The sequence below is a fragment of the Dinoponera quadriceps genome, unplaced genomic scaffold, assembly GCF_001313825.1.
Source record: "Dinoponera quadriceps isolate SergipeBrazil2010 unplaced genomic scaffold, ASM131382v1 scaffold2662, whole genome shotgun sequence".
Classification (NCBI taxonomy): Eukaryota; Metazoa; Arthropoda; class Insecta; order Hymenoptera; family Formicidae; genus Dinoponera; species Dinoponera quadriceps.
The window spans coordinates 426,559-447,139 of NW_014556703.1; the positions used below are offsets into that span (position 1 = coordinate 426,559).

At 47.1% G+C, this 20,581-nt stretch overlaps 1 protein-coding gene and 1 non-coding gene across 2 annotated transcripts in view; one reads left to right on the forward strand and one right to left on the reverse strand.

Moving 5' to 3' along the window:
- Window positions 1-20,581, forward strand: part of LOC106748027 (mannosyl-oligosaccharide 1,2-alpha-mannosidase IA) — a 357,345-nt gene that overhangs the window by 100,243 nt on the left and 236,521 nt on the right. The window lies entirely within an intron of this gene.
- On the reverse strand, window positions 5,095-5,176 carry Trnas-aga. Its single transcript has one exon. It is a non-coding gene; the product is annotated as a tRNA-Ser (tRNA).

The following is a 20,581-nucleotide window of genomic DNA, read 5'->3' on the forward strand; positions in this document are numbered from 1 at the left end:
GGGGGGGGGGGGGAACAACAACGGTCGGACAACGGTCGCGTTTGCGCTAACCGTGGAGAGCCAACTCGCCACCCCCCCCGCGAGCGACCGGGCGCGCGGACCACAGGTGATTCCGTCGAGTTAATTACGGTCCGCGAAACTTACCACCGCACAGTCTTATTACGTCGCGGCCCGCCGCTGTCGCCCTAAAATGGTACAGATGGCCCGCTCACCCCTCCTAGCTTCCGCCTTCTTCGCCCACCCTTCGTCGCTTCAATGTTGTGTGCGCGTCCCGTTTGCCCTCGGGATTACACCCTAACCGACGATTTTAACCTTGGAATTCGCGCGAACGATGTAACGAGCGATGTTCTCGATTCCCCGGGCTGATAAGCGACTCCCGGCGATGTGTGTTCGGCAATTCGTTTATTTGCACGACCTCGATCTTAATCCCCCTTAAGATAATTAGGTTTCCTCGTCGGAGAAGTATTTACCCCGAGTGTTAAGTAGAGATGCTCGCGAGAGTATTTTATGGGGGAAAAATCAATTCGATGCAAGGTGAGCGTGTCCCAGTTTGTGACCAACGCATCTATTCTTCTTGACAAGTCAAACAGCTAACGGTGACAGTTCGATCAGTTGTGTGACATCCTAGAAGTTGACTGTCTGAATGATAAATTCAAAAATACAATGAATTCGAAATGATCGAATACAATTCCGAATCCCAAACGTTTAAACTTTCGAAAAGAAAAATGTTATATACTTAGCACGTGTATTATTACAAAATTGTATTAATTTATTTTCACAATGAGGTTACTTCGTTCACTATTCGGGACATTTACCTTACGATGTAACGCGACAGGCCTCTCGCAACTAATGCGGGGGCACCCGTCCCCGCGATTCCGTTGTCCGATGGCTTTCGTATGAAGTTATTTGCGTTATTGTAAATTTCACCAGCTATTCGCTAATTCCACATACGCTGCCCATGCGGCCGGGGAATGCAATTTTGCCGAAAACCGGGATTGGATATACATATAGGGAAGAGACGTATTAAGCCTATCGGTGATGCCTCAGCCGATAGGTAGGTACCGTAATTACGGTAATGTTATGCAAGCTAATTCGAGGATTTTGCGAGAGACGATAAAAACGAGATTACTCGGCGCCGAAGTCGAGTATTATATATCGGATATCCAAGAAATTGGCTATCGGCGTATTCCGCGCGGCCGATCGTTATTATCCCCGCGTGCAAAAAGGGATCAGGAAATCATCCGCAATATAATCTAATATAATTTTTTTCAGCAGTCCTTCCCCCGACCGTATACCCGCCGATACCACTAATTTCGTAAATTAAGGATGTATTCGCATTATCGGTCGTGCGAATTTCGTCGCCCGCCGTCTAATCTCGCGTTTCAATGTTTTTGTTCTCATTGGGAAACAATTAGCCGCGAATTTGCAACGCGTCCTTCTCAGTTATTGCGTAATTACTTTGCTCGCGAGAGCCGTTTCACTTTTTTGCTCTCTATCATATTTGGGACCGGATGATTTAATCGAATTTCAGTTTATCGATTTAGATCCCCTATACTTAATAGAAAAATAAGATATTTACCGGGATTATAAAATGCAATTTAGCAACGAGCGCGCTTATAAAAGACGCTTTTTCGAGAAACGGGCTACTTTATCAGGCGGCTCTCGGAATCTTCCTGCGGGATCCGCTCTGATTTACGGCTGTCGCGAGAAATGAAGAATTAACGTTTCAATTACGACTTCCCTCTAATAAACAAACGGACGCCGCTTTTAACCCCCTCCGACCGGGCAAACTTTTGCTCCGACGACGAGTTAGGACCTTGTGTCGTTCCCGTCGCAGCCGTCGACCTCCCTTTTTCTACGGCGGCGAGTTTGAAAAGAGCAGCTAACAAGTAGCGTAAGTCGCGACGGGGGAGGCGGGAAACAGATGGAGAAAAACAGATGGGGGCAACGACGAGAGAGAAGAATATTGCACTGGGGGATTCGCGGCCGTGCGGTAGTTACCACTCGCGTTACGTTACGAAGTTACATCAACGAGCAATCCTTACAACGTTAACGAGGGCATGAAACTAAAATTAGAGAGGGAAGAAAATGTAATAGTTTTAATTTTTAAAGGAGAGGCGCCCAGCGAAATTGCGAACTTTCGTCAGGAAGTGCAATCGTTTATTCTACCCTCCGAGGGATGTATTTGCAACGTATTTCCCGGAAACGGGACGAATGGATATAATACATAGTATAGTGTTATTTATACTCTTATATTATTATATTTACCGCGAATATAACGGGATTAATTTTCATCAAATGCGTCACACTCCCGCGACAATTAATCCACCGTAACGCCGTAACACTCTCTCCGCGACGTTTCCCCGAGAGAAATTCCCTCAGCTTTCCCCGAAAGCAAATTTCTTCAACCGTGTGAAAGCTGAAATACGTTTGTTAGTGTTCACTTCTCTCGGTCTTCAAAGACGAAGATAAAGAAAGCGACGTTAAAGAAAGCGATGACGCAAAGGTCGTTTGGGGAGGAAGGCCGGGGTATTGGACGAGTAAGAGAAACTGGAGAGAAAGAAACAAAGAGGGGTACGGTTGGAAGCGGGTAAAGGGAAGCAATCGCGCGAGGTGCGCCCGACCGGATGCATCGAAGTGCGACGTGCCGGCTCGAAAAATGCATTTACAAGGACGTCGGTTTCGATTCTACGCTTCAGTAACACGCGATCCCTCCGCGGTTAACGAGAAAAGCGGGAAAGCCCGGGGTAATAACGTACGGCGCAGTAAGATTCCGCGCATCTCCGGACGACGTCTCCGAGATTTCCACGAGTGAACGAAAGAAGGTGCTCCCTGAAGTAGCTCTGTGTATTATGCATGACACCCCGCATCTTTTTCACATCGTTTTGCATGCGCTCGAAATAAATAAAAGGAGGTGCGAAAAAGAGAGAGAGGGTGGATGCATACAACGAGGTGCGGACGGGCTGCGTCGTGCAATGCGCGCGCGCCCAGTATGGGCGGGTGTAAGTAATGTATGCTCACATTGTTTACCGTCGCCTTGGCGTGTCGCCACAGGGCACTGCACACGCCGAACACCGCATACGCGAGCAACCTACACGTCGTACCCTCGTCGTCGTCGTCGTCGTTCGCGATGCACGCGCGCCCACGTGACTCGTCGCGCAAGCGGGCGAAAAGAGCGCTCGTCTCCGAAAACGCCCGCGCGACAAACCGGCGGGGCTGTCTTAATTCGCCGTTTTGTCATGCAAATCGCGGTAATGAAGGTGAGCGGCGGAGCGCTCGCGAGAACCCGGCGTTGCATTAAACTCGCGATTCGGCGGTCATAATGCGAACTAGATTGCACGATTATCGGTGTTCACAATTTACTACGTTATCTCGTATCATTTCGTTATTACGGTACGGAGTGAGGCAATAGTCGTTACTATCGTGAATATCTTCGAAACATCCCGGCACGCAATTAATGGAAATTAGAGAGGGAGAGAAGAAGTTGGAGAGACAGAGGAAGTCCGAGTCGAAGTCGGTATGAGTGTGTCAAAGATGTGTGTTAACGCAAAAGTTTTAACAAGGACCGATTTTAACAGAGGTGCGTTCTTTTATCGCGTAGGACCAAAATCTCGAATCAGGAGAGTTCTTACGCGCGCATAGTACCGCCTGTTATCGTCGTATGGCAATTTGAACGGTTCATCTCTCGGGGCTATAAGATATTTTTAAGCGCGTACGTATGCACGTCTGTTTGCACAGAATCGTCCATTCCAATCTTAGCTTTCGCATGCGTAATGCTTGAGCAACGTGTTTCTCGTGTGACGTCCGTACTTTAGAGCGTTGTCCCTGTTCTACGGAGCCATGAATAGACAGCCGGCCTTGAGTCTTATTCATAGGTGCAAGCTGGTCAGTTCCGTCTTCATTCTCATAGAGAGTCGGCCACAAGGGACTCTGACTCTTCACTCGTAATAAGATTTTCACGAGCCACTGTATATGTGTAGGGTTTGCTCGGCAACGTGTCGGTAAGAGCATGCTTCGCAGGATTATTTCTGCGGCACCCGTTCTTCCTCTGTCTTCTCTAACACGGAAGATTGAGGGCCGGCGCAACTTCCGTTTCCTTGAACGTGAGAACGAGATCTCGACCGGTTAGAGATTTAACCTTTTGCTCTGAATATTTTTGCCTAATTAATACAGCCTTTGCTGGGCTATTTGATAATTCACTGAACGTCGCTTACCTTTCGTCTCGTTGACGACTTCATCCAATTGCATTGGGCACACATTGTGAGTAGTAAATAATTATATATTAATTATGTTATTAAAGTAATATGTATATAATTTTTATATTAAAAGAGCACCGAGCCAATGTTGTACGGAAAATAACTAGTAATTAGATACAATATCCCCCCCCCCCCGTCACCACCAAGTTTTTCTCTCAATTATGCAATGCAACATGCAATCATTCGTTGCAGGACCGATCGCTTGAGTTCGTTCGCGAGTTTGCTCTGTGTGATTTATCGAAGCCGATTTTTGCGTCGGCTGGAACTTGTCAAATTGGTGCCGTCGACGTTTAGCTCGTGACACCTGTAGCAATGTCAATACCAGCAAAAATTAATTGAGACGTATGCTCGTTATAACGACCGTTTTAATCACCGTCCGTGACGCACGATAATTGATTCCTGCAAACAACGTGCCCAAAAGGGGATGAATAAACTTACAATTATTTTTACGCTTAACGCGTCCGGCGTTCGACGTGTTTTATTTCACGGAATAACCGTGTGACACAATTACTCGCACTATTATTGCAGTTTCTAAACGCATCCATTGTAAGCGCAAATCTGTGCCGGCATATTCCGCAATAGAACACAATAAAATATCAATTCCTTTTTTTTTTATCTTAATGCCCATACAAAATTATTGAGAGAAGCCTTGGAAATTATCGGATATCTCATCGAGGAAACAATTACGTTAAAATAAAAACGCCATTGATGAACGTGCTCTCCGTAATTTTCGCGATAGTCAAAATAATGCAGACGCGTGTAAAATAATAAATTGCGAGTTATTACTCCGTCAATTGTCCGTATTATCTTCGGGATAGGAAAAAAAAATTACTCGCACCGCAGTCGGTAGGACTCGAACCTACGCTCCCAGAGGGAATCTGATTTCTAGTCAGACGCCTTAACCACTCGGCCACGACTGCTCGTTGGAGGCCTTCTCTTTCCTTGCGAATGCCGTGGTTGAAACTGCAGCGATTACGGACTCGTAAAATTACCGTGCAACTTATTTATACACGTGTAGGAACACATGTGAATTTAATGAGATATTAATTACCTAATTGAATCAGAATCTCGATATTTTACATTTCGAGCTCTTATTCGCGCGAGTAGGAATTATTTATTCATACACAGTAAAACTATTTCGTATTTGCGTTAAAATCGGTCATTGTTAAAATTGTTAAAATCGGATGTTAAATTTTTAACATATCCGTATCTTAATTTAACATGTCTCTATATTATTTCAATATGTTATATTGAGTCGGTATTCAACATGCACAAGTGTTAAAATAACACATTTTATACTTCATTGTCGATTAACATATTATGGATATTAATTTTGCGTTAATTTTTAACATAACTCACACAACACACTTTATCCGAGAGGCATTTTCTGGCGTTTTCAGAACGTGTTCATTTCGACTTGATTAAGTTCGATTTAATTAATTGCATCCACTTCGGTTCGCCGGTTGACGGGAGCGAATTTTTACAGATGTTTACCAAAGAGGATATAAATGAGAAAATATCGCGTAAGAGGATTTCGAATAGGAACGAGACGCCCGTGAGTGTCTCCTCGAGTGCGGCGAGCCGTATCAAACCGCCAGATCTCCAAAGAGGGTGCCTTTTTCACGAGAGCGCGGGTAGAAAAATGTTATTGACATAGCAATAACGCGATGAGATATATCCGCCCTCGAGGTATCCGGCGCTGCCTTACCTCCGCGCGAGGGAAAGCCACGGGGGTCCGAGGTCTCATTACAAGAATCCAATTTTCAACTCTGTCGCGCGGAGCCGGTAATGATCTCGCGCGTCCATATCAATTTGCAGGCAAATCCCTCGCACTCAGATGATTTTCGTACTCGGTTACGTCGTGCATATTACGTCGGCGGGAGGCAGCTGCGTTTATCACATTTATCGCGATTTCGTGCGCGCTGTAACGCACGTCCCGCATTTGTTTTCGGAATTAGAGATACGCAGGATTGTTTCGCCGCGCGTCGCAGCTCGATTCTTTCGAGCTCCGAAGCACGTAGAGTATATCGTCAACAACTACGAACTAATGTGAAAATGGGGCAATTACTTGAAAGCCCGGGGACACGAGGACTCGTAATAGTTCGAACAACGTCGGACAGGAAGTAGCTCGCAACTCCGACTTTGTAATACCTTGGCATTTCTGGCCGGCAGCGCGCCGGGAGGGATATTTGCGCGGTAAACGGCCGTCGTTAACTTCGTCCGAGTGAAATCAAAGGCTTTATTCGAGGGGTGGGCAACGGAGTGCGTCATGAACACACGCGCGAGCTCCGGCGTCGAAGGAAACGCGTTATATGCCAAAAGGGACAACTCATGCGAACGAAATCGCGAACGTGTACAACGAACGTGAAACTCAAGTTATCGGCGTTACCGTGTTCGCGATACCTCTGAAGCAATTATTATCAGCACACGCAAGACGCTTTGTAATTATATGTCTTAGAATTAAAGGCTCGGCTGGTTAATAGAACTCGCAGAAAGAAATCTAAAGAGATATTGGTTCGCCAATTAAACGTTTCGAGATGATTATCTTTTTGTTTCGTTAATCTACGTTTCTTGTACGTTTTTCTACCCGCACAATCACGCATATCGCCTGCGTTCTGAAGCCGTAGTCGACGTGGTAGAGTAGCATTTAATTGACTAATTAAAACAAAAAGAGCAAAGATTCTTTTCTCATTTAAAACTATAATTAAGTGCTATTCTATAGCCGTCGATTGTGCTCTCGGGAACGCAGTAATTATATTCGTTATGCGTTTAAAGAATTGTATCACCAGGCATAATCGTGAATTTATCTTTTCTTATTATTTTTTTTTCAATTATAATAATTTATTTTGCGGTGTCTCTACGTGTCAATTCGTTCGCTCTTTAAATCTCCCGCATGCTCGCTACCAGCGAATATTCGCGTGCTATGCACTGCGCATGCGTGAGCACGTGGTCGAGTGGTCAGCTGATGCAGCACGTGGTCGAGCGACCGCGTGACCAATCGATCGGCTGAGTGGGCGTCGGAGTGGGAGCAAGGCCGCGTTCCGAGTGCGTTACCTAACCGTGTTATGCGATTGGAATGTGGACTTACCACCACTCCTACGTCGCGTGCCAGGGCATTGACTCCACGAGAGTGTCGAAGCGATATTTTGTATTTTAAGTAATAAATATTTCATAACTTTGAATCTGAAATCGATTGGACAATACTTTGACGAATATAATAATCATTAAGTTTTCATTTTTAAATATTGATTATTAACAAAATTATTGTACAAAATGTAAATGGGGAACCATAATACGACGTTCTCTTTTATTAATATTCTTCCATTAATATTCTCGTAGAGAATCGTAGTGAGGAAAAATTTATCCGAATAATCAGGACTTGACATTTTTTTATAGAGTTACATTCTACCTTCTCCGAAACAAGGATTAATTTATCGTTTGTCTTCGGGTTGAAGCGGAAATGGATTTACGAGGCAAATATCGGGCTTGAATTGGTAATATAATAAAATATCAGTTATCTGAGATACTTTAATTGATATAAATTGAGACGAAAAGAAATAATAATAACGAAAGTTCTCTTCTCCAATTTTAATATCTCGGCGGGATGAGATCTTAATTAAAAATTTCTTCACGAAGGAACACGCACGTATCTTGTTACTACGCGCATTTCATCCGCGAAGTTTTGATTTAATATCAAGACGTCGCTCGCCACGCACAATCGAACTCGCGGTCCGCCGGTCCTCGCCTAACCGGGTTATCCAGGGGACTTGAATTTTTAACTATCTGTCTCCCGCGTAAGAGAACCCCGGTGTCGTAAGAGCCGGGGAAAAGTTCCTCGAGCGCGCGCGAGCGGAGGGAAATAACGACTAGTTGGATATCAAGTTTGCAGGAACCATCGCCATTAGTAGGCCCGCACGAAATATCGTTTTCAACAATGGCTCGTCCGTGTCCATGGCGCGCGTCCCTCGAACAATTCGAGTGCACCTAGGTGTTAAGCCGATATCTTCATCGTGGCAACACGCAAATGAGAGGTGCTGCAAAAGACGCCCGCCAAGTAGAATGCGAGATCCGCGCGATCGCACGGATAATACGAGGGAGAGTACAATGCCAGTGTCATTCGCATTCCTCGTTTGTCAAGCGCACGTAGAGGCGAGATTAAGAGAATCTCTCTTTCTCTCTATCTCCCGCCCACCCTCCTTATCCTTCTTCTCTCGTTCTCCTCCCCTCCGTTCCTTACTTTGCTCATCTACACCCTCCACATTCTCCCTCCTCCCTCTTCCTTCTTCATCTCTTTCTCTCTCTCTCTCTCTCTCTCTCTCTCGCTCGCTCTCTCGCTCGCTCGCTTCTTTCTCCTATTCTCCCGGTTCTTTTTCCCGTTGTAGATACAACCGTGACGGTTACAAACGATACCGGCGTTCCAAGGGGTTACAATGGATTTAAGTCACGTTCGTTCCACTTAATCCGCGGACATTCTTCCCCGGCTTTCACCTACGAGCTCTGCCTGCGCCCAGACACGGGCTCGAATTCCTGGATCCGTACCCGACGACGTGAACGTAATTAAGATGTAACGCTACCCTTAGATTCGAGCACGTTCGTAACGACGACGTCGCGCAGAATAATCGCTGTGGTATAATCGCGGCGCGACGACGGTAGCTCGCGATCGGAACATCGAAAAGCGTCGCGCAACTCGTGCCATCGACGGACGAAGTCGATAACAAATTAAAAATTACACGTCGAAATGGAACGATTCCATCTGTCGCGGTAATAGCCTGTGAAATATCAAAATCCAAAGTGGAAACGCCACGAAGACAATTAGGATGGCCGACATTTGATCAGTTTCGGGATATCGATCTTAAAAAATCGGAACACAATCAGAAAAAACTTTTGATGAAAAATAAAAATAAATAAATTAGTGGGGACGTAAATAAATTGTTTATTCATTATTATGTCATGATCAAATAATCAACTGAAATGAACATAGTTTTCTATTGCGTTTTAATGTAAATAATCACTAGTTTATAGAAGCAGAGTGATAAAATTCTTGAAATAAAAGCAAAGAATAATAAACGGAACTTTCTACATTATGTTTTCATATAAATAGTCATTATGTCTAAAATTATTCTGGTATTCTTGAAGTAAAATTAAAGGAACAATTGACGGGACGTAAAATATGTAATTAAATGTTTAGAAAATTAAATAATTTCATTAAAAGATACCAAGGCCGGTATTCATGGTCAGATCTTATATTTAAGACAGTCTGAAGTTCATCTTCAGATACTCCGTAGTCGATAAAACGAGCCGTACAATATTTGAAGATGAACTTAAGACGGTATTATATATAAGATCCTATGAATACCTGTCTGAGATTTGTTTGATTAAATAGAAACTAAAGTAATCCAAGGAGCGTTAGCTTCGGACTGCCTTTAGTCAAACGCTGTTCGTACACAGCAAGGACCTTTCATCTGACGTGAATTGATAACGCTCGCAGTTTATGGAAGTTAATCAATTTTAGTACAATTTATTATTATATCTTAGATTATTTATTTCTCGTTAAGTGAAAACTCGGGACGAATGGCATCCCGCTTGGGATTCTGCCGGGACGTCTCTTATGAGAGCCGAAAATCGGGACGGTTGGTTGTCCTAACATTAATGCGCCACCGCAAAATCGGCAAACGCGAGCTACCGCGATCCTTGAATCGTAAATCGCCGCGCCGCTTAACAATATTCCGCTAAAACCTTAATCCCGGACTTCGAAGGGCCACAATTCAGCGTGATAGGGGGAAGAAAGGAAGAGGGGGGGGGGGGCAATGACTTAGGACGTCCGCCAGGTAACCCGGATACCTGCGACATGGCGGCGCGGAAACTCGTTTCGCCATAACAATTTCGCGGAGCGGATAACACGAGAACGCCCGCTGGAATTACGTACAAATGGCGGGCGTTATCCGCTCGCGGGGCGCCAGTAAATCGTTTTATCCAGGCCGTACCGGCGCACGGACACACCGGCGTTTATTTAACTGTAAGTTCAGCCGCCACGGCCATTTTTCTGAAACTATTCCGACCGGGGCCATTACCGGCTCCGGACGACCGAGACGTTAAACCGTTCCGTCGGCGGAGGTGGAGGCGGGTGGCTCGCTCTCGCGACTGCGATACGGCGCAACTTTTGTCCTTTATGGGGAAGCCCCTTAAATATAGGACGACCTCGCCCGAGTGCTCGCCACCTTGCTTTTCGACCCTCTCAAGATTAGAGGTCCGCGACCTTTAGCCGCGCGAATGCACGGCTGTTCTCTCTCTCTCGGGTGGATAAAGTCCGCGGCGCGAGAAAATTATTCGGCCGGCGGAAGTTGGCGCGATGTAAATTTTCCCTCTTCTCGGATTCCTCCGGTGGGCGCGTGTTGGGAGGCGTTGTTTCGTGCTACTTCGGTTTCCGGCGGCTTAAACGCGTGCTTGCCGGAAAAGAAGGAAGGCGCGTCGAAAGGAGAACCGCATCGTTTACGATGGGAAAGAATTCGCGGTGGGGAAAAAAGGGAGAGGAACTGTTCACGGTAAAGGGAGTGGCGGTCGATTCGCGCAGCTAAGAGTAGCGAGCGGGTTTTCGGCAACATTCCTATTTTTATGCCACTGTGGAGGGAGAACTCGTCCCTTTTATTTTCGTCATGCATGCGCCTAAACACCGTTACTCCTACGTCCGCGCATTTCAACGTCAATATGTTGTTGATCGGATTTACACGACGGCGGCCGGGGCTCCGACAAAAATAGCCTTGATTGAAAAATGGCCATCGGGGCGATACGCTTATTGATTTTTGTCTCGACGAACCTGCTGGACAAGTTTGCGCTCAACGGCCAAGAGTTAATGGTATCACCTCAACGCGCGGTAACAAAGTGGCATATCGGGGATTTATTCCGCGCGTTCCTTGAGCGAGCTCTGACAAATTCGGTATTTTGAAAATAGAAAAAGAAATTCCTCGACAAACTTGATTTTGACACGCGCAACGCGGCGAATCGCGCCGGAAATATAAGTCGCGAATTTAGACTCGCGCATTCGACACGCCAGTCGATAGTGATCATAGTTATAAATATAGCGTTGCAAATCGGTAAAGTTTCGTTGCAAGGGTCTGTCGGTAGTAACAGCAACCGTTTCCACCGGAGAAATTTAACTGCAGAAATTGTATTTGTATTTGACAAACACGTTCATCCGGACTCGAACTCGAAATCTCTCGCTCTTGAGCTCTGCTTCCATACGAACTATGTCAAATACCGACGTATGGTTGAATGCATATACGATATGTATATACAGGATGTCTCAGGCCAACGGACAAACTTCAGAGGGCGTAGAGGGCGTAGAATGTAGAATTGAGGTGAACAGAAAAGTCCTCTACCATTTCGCAAACAACAAGTTTCGAGTTGTTAATTATTGAATGTGGTATATGGATGCTTCTTTAATAACTCAAAGATCCGTGTTGTTATTTGCAAAATGGTAAGAGACACTCTTTTATTCACCTCAATCCGTTCTACGCTCTCACGAAATTTATCCTCGTTGATCCAGGGCCGGCTATATATTTCTGCTACGGATACACGTAACAGCGATTTGAAACTTTTACTGACCAAATATTGGACGAAAGAGCTGAGTGGAAGAGTTTCTATTAAAAATTAACGAATACTTACCGTTTCACTGATTCTATTTAAGAGGGCAGATTAACGGCTTCGTTTATTTTACAACGTGCACGCGCTGTTTCGTCCCTCAAGGAATCTTTCATGTTATTATTTACTTCTTTTCGTACATTGATTACGTAAAAAATAGAGGAACGGAGCGCGGGGTCGACCCCGCCTTTCTGAACACGAATGAAGATCCACCTTGCTATTAGCGGGTTAACGGATGGGGGAATATTTTCCGGGAGCGAATCGACGCTTCTGCGATCCCTCGGCCGTAAAGGAAACCGATGAGCGGCGCGCCGCAACACCCACGGAGATGGTTTCTGGTCAAAAGCCGTTGTATTAGCCGCAGTTGCCTTTATTGAGAATGCGAGAGAGACTCGCTGTCTCAGCGGAGCGTTTTACGATCCGTCGTAAATTCCTATACAAGTTGTCGCCGACACGAAGTTTGCGCCGGCAACGTCCCGGAATGCCTTGACCCAATGCTGTCGGCGCCGCCGTCGATACGTTTTCCGAAAGTCAAATTGAATGTTCGCCCATCGCGACGAGCGTGTATGCCGGCTAAAAATAGCCGGCATGCCAGTCGACATGCGAGGTATGCGCGCTCATTACTCGCAAGCAATATGTAGTTCATCCCCGCGCCTATGTCTTTGTAATATCCCGAAACTCTTACCCCTTAAGCCTAGGCATCGTCGCGGATGTCAAAGGGAATCTTCTTCATTAACTCCGCGCGACGTATTCCACGCTTCCTCAGCGCGTCTCCCTTACCCTTCGACAGCCGCCGTCATATACGCGCGACTCCACTCTGCCGACGGTTACCGTCTTGTCAAGAAATATTTGTCGATAAACGATGCGGTCTATAATTGTAATATTGCATTTTATTATCCACTTAGTATATAAAAATACGCATATTAATATAAGTAAATATGTTACAGATTAGCATCCAGAAAAGAGATAAATTAAATTTTTTAAATATTTGATCTCTGAGTATAAGAGTTTTACGCGCGGATAAATTTATATGCAAGGTGGAGGACGTCTTCGCCTCTGCGGCTACCGCGGAAGCGAATTCCCCGAATGTACCGGCGGCGAGCGGGAATTTTTCCGCGATAAGTGCGGCCGATGAAGCGTTGGACGATACCGTCGGAGATGCCATGCGGTGTGCTCGCGATCCGCGCGAGCCATCAGAGCTCGTCTTCTTAATCACGAGGGCGGAAACGCGCGAACAATTTCTCGGTGAACGGGGAGGGGAGGGAGATCCCTCGCGAGACCGTTATGCAAAAAGGACATAAACGCGCGCGTTCGGAACATAAAGCACGTTCCCCGAGGAACGCACGGGATTCACAAAGAAGAGGACACCGGGGCTCGTCGCGGACACAATGCGATACCCTCCCTAGCCCCGGGCTCGCCGCCGCGGCTCGCGACTCCAATGTAGCCCTCGTTATTGCTACTTTATTGCCCGTAAATCCTCGCGGTCTGCGCATCCTCGCTCGCGGGAGGATACGAGCCGTGTCCCTTAACGGGTGTGTCTCTTGCCGGGCGCTGCCGTCTCGTAATCCCGCGCGATATGTGGGGGTCTTCTCCTCGAGCGGAGGCGAGAACTCCGCAGATTCTCACTCTCCGCGGCATCCAGCTAAATTCTCATTATCCGGACGCGTCGCACCAACCGCGTCTACTCGCCGATTGATATCTTCGCGCGAGAGATTCCACCGTGAGCGATTTTACGCGAGATCCGCGCTCCGTAGATATATCACGGTGAGCGTGTTCGATCGAAGCTCTCGTCTTGTGCTCTCCGTATCTCGCGGGAGAGGTCGATTCCCCCAAAAAAGAAGGAAATGCGACATTTGTCGTATATTGAATGTATCACACGAATTAGAATTTCAATTTCCGACAATATGGCGATTCTAATTCCCGAGCTACCGATCTAATTATCGAGAAATCTCTATCTATCTGGTCAGATTCTTTTTTAGATTATTGGATTAAATGGAGTCCGTTGATGATAGCTGCTAGATTGATATCTTGTCCGTTGCACGCGTTACACGAGGAAGCCAGTTGGCTGGCTGGCTGGCTGGCACTTTTTTTTTTTTCAACGTTTACAGCGAGTATGCTTCTCGGTGAGTCGATTCCCAGGGGGGTCGTGTTCGTACTTTTCGCTTGTTCCCCGCTGATTCGCGCGCTCGAAACGCTACGTGATTAAACTCGCCGCGTATACGCTTCGATCGTGGCCATTGATATTCCGCGGGCATCCTCCATCTCACTCCCTTTTTTTGGAAAACAAAGATACGTTCTCGTTAAGGTCCGACAAATTGCATCGCATACGCGAATTAAATTGCGTGTTGGAATTGGCCGACGGTATAAACTTTCGGAAAGACTCTCTTTCTCTTTCCCGTTTAAAGGAGAGTTCTTCGCTCGAACAATGGAGGGTGGAAAGTGGAGAGAGAAAGAGTCGTCGCAAAGTTGCATCGACACCGTTATGCGCTTCGGGCGATATTTAGAAAATTTTACATCGACTATATTCACCAGCGTTCGCACGTCGTCGTTCGCAATTTTGGCAGCGAGTTTAAAATCATTCTGTTGAATTTGTAAAGCGCGTGTGTTTGGCAACGGCTAAATATAATCTACAATCGATCGACACGCGTTATCCCCGCGGGAACAAAGAGGAGTGTTTTAATTTTATCACGATGAATAAATAAATGCGGCAAGTGGTGTGCTTTGCGACGTTGTATGTTAAAACAGTGCGCGCGCGCGCGGCCCTATCAAAAATCGGTATCGGCGAGAACGGCGTATCATTAGCTTGATTGGACGCTCGTTCAATTGATAGTAATACGATCGTAATCGTAACCGCACAAACACGTCTTAATTAAACTTGTCTCGGCTCATAGTTTCCAACGAGCTTTCATGAAACGCGTAAACGACCGTTATCTCGCATCTACTGAAAGATAGTTCCGTATCTCGTCCGGATTCACACGTAATTACGATCTCGCGCGGTTTTCATCAAGCTAAGCCGGCAGATACGCGTGAAACGCTCTCTCTCTCTCTCTCTCTCTCTCTCTCTCTCTCTCTCTCTCTCTCTCTCTCTCTCTCTGCTCCCTCACGATCTCCCTCTATCTCTGAAATAATTGTCTCTCGAATTATCGCAGTCACGATGTAAGCACCGTTTTCTGCGCTTCAGAATAATTAAACTTGACGTTGGCGGTTTATAACGTTCCCCCGACTCTCGAGAACGATCTCGTATTGTCATCGGGCGTGAAAATCGTCGTAAAGCTCGATCAAGACGCGACGTTATCGCGACGATATCGCGAAAATTCATAAAAAAGACTTAAATGCCGCCGTTTAAATTCGTGCTTAGGTTAATTAGAGCGCAATGCAGATTCCGCTGGCGTATTAAAGCCGCGGAGATAGCAGTGCTCGAGCACCGTTAATTAGTCGTAATTGGCGTGCATCTTCGTAATCTCGGAAATTTCAGTACTGACGTGTGCGCGCGCACTCCTTTGAAGTGAAATAAAATCTGCCGGATTCGCCGAGTGAAAATGTTGAGGTAAAAGTCCGCGGTTAATTTACGGAGTTTTCTCGAGCTCCCGAGGCTGTTGCAGCAAGGTTACTCTCGGCAAGTGCCTCTATTCCATCGCACTCGCCAAAATTCCTTGCCGGGGGAAGTCGAGTGAAGTTCCTTCGATCATCTCGGGGAAAAAGTCGTTCTCCCGAAAAAGTAGTGCTTCACCTCTGCGCTAGTTCGATCTTATTGGGATGAGAGAGAAAGAAAAAAAAAGGGAAAAAGAGAGAGAGAGAGAGGGGCGAAGCAAGTGAAATGGAAAATTTTGACGTTCTGTCAATTCGGCAGTGTATTGCTCGCTAAAGATTTCATAAAGTTTTTCCAGACCGCGTCTGTTTTCACGCGGCGATATTAATTTATTGACACGCCCGCGAAGTGAAATGTTCGATGCGCTCATTTTATTATTTGCAGCAATTTATGACAAGTGGCAACCGCGTAGCGTAGTGTCGATGCCTGAAAATACCGTCGCAAAATCGATACGACAATTTAATCCGTGGTATACAAGACAGGATATTCGCGTAACAAGGTTACAAACGGGTGCTATCGAATCGTATCCGTCCTTTCCGGTAAATTAATTAAACCGCCATGCCAATCGGTGCGGGTATTACAACGACGCGAAATTGTCTCCTCGATCTACTTGGCGATCGCGCATTTAATACGCATTCGTGAGACGCGATGCGAATAAAGGAGACGCACGCTGAAATATTAATAAATATTTCCACCCGTGCAAATGCGCCCTCTCGGCTGAAGGAAACGAAGTTTCCAGTTTGAACGGCCAAAGTCGCTTTTTAAGAGCCAGAAATTCCATTTCACGTTAATTCAACTTTCAATCTCTCTCTTTCGTCGTGTAGCTGTCCCTTCTTTCGGCCCCTTTCGCAGGGCTTGAGCAAAGAGTGCAGAGCCAAGAAAGACAAGCGTTACATGATCTTATCTCGAAAGTCGGTGGAGAAAAGCAACAACGGGATGGGAGGTGGTGCGGCGGTTAGACGACCGTATATAAATTACGCGCGTCGCCCGATGTGAATGCGACACAAAAATTGGGCCGGACTACTTATTATTATTCATTGGGGACATTTGTTAGCTTATCTGACGGGCCGGCGGCTCCCCTGTTCCTTTGCTCTTCTGTTCCGACCGAACTCCGATGCTATGTTTCTCTCTCTCCCCTCTCTCTTTCTCCTTCGATCGCCTTTCTCTCCTCCGCGTTTCACGGTCTCGATTTTTCTCAGGGTTTCTCGATCCCCGTTTGAGGCACCGGAATGTCGCGTCCGATTATTATTACTGTCGCTCGTTAACGTCGCAGGAGCTCCGGCTAATTTGCACGCGATGCGCGGAAGAACGTCGTCGTCGCGTTAGCCGGCCGAAGATTCCTCTCCGTAATCCGTTTCTCCGTCCGTGCGCGCGTCCGACCGGGCACAACTATCGTAACTAATTCGGAACCTCTCTCCCTCTGGAAATTCTCCTCCTCCGTGCCGAACTAAGTTGCACCGCGAGCGAAACTCCGTAAATCTCACGCTCCGCAACATTTGACCCGTTCCTTTTCCAGGATGTACGTTGTAAGCGCTCGGAGCATTTAAATTGCACGTTGCACACACCCACCCACCTCCGCCGCCGCATCTCCGACGCTCACCCCGAAAACTAATCCGCGGGGTTCATAGATTCTACGCATGGGGAAGCTAAGAGGTCTCGCTCGAGATTATGTTCGCCCGCGTTTCTTTCCACGAGCGCCTCTCCCGAAAGATTAAAGCGCGATTTACGGCGCTTTTATTGGAAACCGCGCCAAGTGGCCGCGCATATGCGAGACCCGCTCTCGCGTCGCGACACTCGAGAAGCTGAAAAAGAAATTCGTTGACGCGCCTTCAGCGCTTTAAAATGCGCACTTATTAAATCTCAGCCGCGAGGGAACGCGCCGGCGCAGAGGTACCACTAGTCTGCGTTACCTCGCGGCAGGTAAATACCCTTTCTCCCTCTCTCCTCCCTCTCCTTCCCTTGCGCCTCTCTACTTGGCGTTTGCAAGTTCGGTGGTCGATGGAGGGCATAAAGCCGTAATACCGCATTATATCAAAGTAATGTGACATCCGGTCCCGGAGAGAATATTTCTCTTTCTGGAGATTTTTTTCCTTTTTCATCAGCTTATCGCTGTAGGTCTTCCTGCCTCTCCTTCTCTCGAATATTTCGCTCCCCGTCAGCCCCCCTTTACTCTCTTTTTCTCGTGCAACTTTCATCGGAGTAAGAATCTTAATCTTTACGTACACGATATGTATATTAAATTTAATCTCGTTAGGAAGTTTCTCCCCTTCCCCTTCCCTCTCCTCCCCCTTACTCGCTCGCTCGCTCTTTCTGTAGTAGTAGGTATGCTCGCGCTGTCAGATCCTGCGATAGCTTTCCATACGTTATCTGCTCGATGCGCGATATCGTCAGCGGCGAGAGGAGGGTTGGCGTAGGCCGCGCGTAATTAGCGTTCGAGAGAGAAAAAGAAAACGCTCCTCCCTGTAATAGACTAACTGTTGAATGCACATATCTGCGGGCAAAATCCGACCGCTAAGACCGCTTTAATCTCGCAGCTAACTCGGTTTCATCACAGTTGCAACGCGGCTGACAAGTCATCGCATTGTATGGCTTGTAACTCCAAATAACGTTACGCAGTCTCGTCCGGATCGTTAAACGAGGGTAATTACATCCGTATATCAGTGAGATGCACTCTCTCTCTGCCGACTGTCTCTCTGCTTTATACGTGTGTATGAGTCGTAATCTGTCACGAGATATTCCGCCGCGCTGAAATTTGATCGGGATCGCCATCTGGTTCCAATGAACCTCGGAGAAAAATAATAATACCTCGAGCGAAAATAACAATAATAATGTATAATAATTATTATTATATCTCGCCCGAAGATAATATAATCATAATAATAATTATATATAATAATTATTATCCCTCGCTCGAGAATAATACAATAATAATAATAATAATAATAATAATAATAATTATTATTATTATTATTATTATTATTATTGAGTATAATGCAGTAACGCTCAAGTACATCACATAAATGAATAATAAGAAGATACAAATTTACTATATCTTGATATTTATTTTCGCGTTGCAAATATCCGGGGGAAAACATGGAAGCGAAATTGGCCCCATAAATAGCGTGATTATTGCGTAATAAAATCTTCATATACATATATATATGTATATAATACGCGTACACACACTTATCGATATCAGATGAACATCGAAGCGGAAAGTTCCCGGGAGCAACGGGAGCGCCGAAAGCGCGGCGATACGTGGCCGGTGTAAGAATCGCGCGGACGACGGAGGTCGCGCGGCGGCCGCCACGCGCGTCACGTACCTCCAGAAGCAATCTCTATGCACGGCCGGACTGCATAATTTCCGGTGCACTCGCGCGTGCAGCGCATGTAGCGCACGCACGCGTCTCCCCCCCCCCCCTTTCGCCCCGTCTCCGTTCTCTCGCTATCGCGGCCGTCTCGTTCGTGCGATAATCGCGGGCCAAACTATCACCGGGGTCCAGCTCGCGGGCGCAAGCCCGCTCGCAGCGTAACACCAAAGCCCGCAAACGCGACGGCCTTTGTACCGCTACGTAGCGCGTGATAACGGCGTACGGTACGCCGGAATACATGTCGAGCACGCTCGCCGCGGCTGCACAAAGTGTTCGGAACGATAACAAGTGGAGAGTCGCACGTTCTCCGGAAGAGAGAAAGAGAGAGAGAGTGTGTGTGTGAGCGAGATGAAAACGCTCTTATCGCCCTCCGCTCGCGCGTCACGGCCGGATAATGCACCGTGTAAAAGGATTATTCGCTGCCGCTGGTAAATGCGAATCGGTTTACACCGAGTGCGAAATAATAGGGAAGACGTTTCGCGGTGGTTTGCCGATTAAGATCGAGACAAATGGCGGCGATCGCGATATTTTCGTCGCGTCAGCTTCCCTTGCGATAACAGGTGGAACTCGACGGTAAGAGGAGATCGTCGATCGTTTCTCCTTCCGCGGTTCCACCTGCATCCCACTGATCCCGAGAACGGTCTCGGACATCCTGTATGGATTTTCCGTACTAACGGTGTAAATTGGAACATTGACGTCGTCCCGGTTTCCCCGAGACGCCCTGTCACACCGGTTAATTTTCACAGGCGCGCAAATCGACGGCTGACCTCGCACACGCACCGTGATGACGCGTCGTTCCTAGAATTTTCGCGTTTCTCCGCGACGGAGAGATCGCGCCATCGGGATCTCCGTTGCGTGTAAGAGCGCATAGTCTAATCGCGTTATCCTCACCGCCGGGAACGTCTGGCTGCTCGAAGAAGTTCACGAGATCCCGGAGTTCGCGAGATCAGGCAGCCTTCGCTAATTAAAGTACCCCACCGACGGTGTGCTGTGTTTGTGCCTTCCATCGCGGTAAGAATACGAAGCACACGTGGCCGGAATACTCTCTCTCTCTCTCTCGGGCGTAGCTGAGCGAGAAACGCGCGAATATGCGATATGCGGAGAGATTAGCGCGATATCTTATATCCGAGAGTCCTTAAATAATTCTCAGCAATCCATTAATAATTATTTCTCGGGGCTGTCGGCGCATGAGACTAATAACTTTCGATAACGAGCTTGAATCCGCGGAGCGCTAACGCGGAGACGATAACCTTGATGTGCGACTGCATTGAGTTATAATCGTCGCCTTTCGTCTCGCTTTGATGAACACGGCTGATTGCGGCGGAGAGAGCTCGACACCCGATAATTGCGCGATATAATTATCAATTTTTCACGGACCCCTTTCCACCCGGCTATCGCGCTATGTGCGCCAGATTATTGTGGTCGTTATCGCGGGTCGTATCTCGTCGCGAATTTTCGAATTCTCGGCCGACTCGGAACGAAGCGCCGTGAATCCCGTCCGCGATTCCCGCTCGATCATTTCCGGCGCACTCCGGGAAGCTAGCAGAGCGGGGGTATTGCGCGTTTATCGCCGATAAATAATAAAACGTAGCCAATTAGCCGGCTTCTTTCGGGCGCGCGCGGCAACGCGATGCGCGGCACGCCACGACGGATGCACAAGCGGCGCGGTGGCAACGGGAAATTGTCGGCACTCGATATCCCTTTCGACGTAAACGAAGACGTAGTGA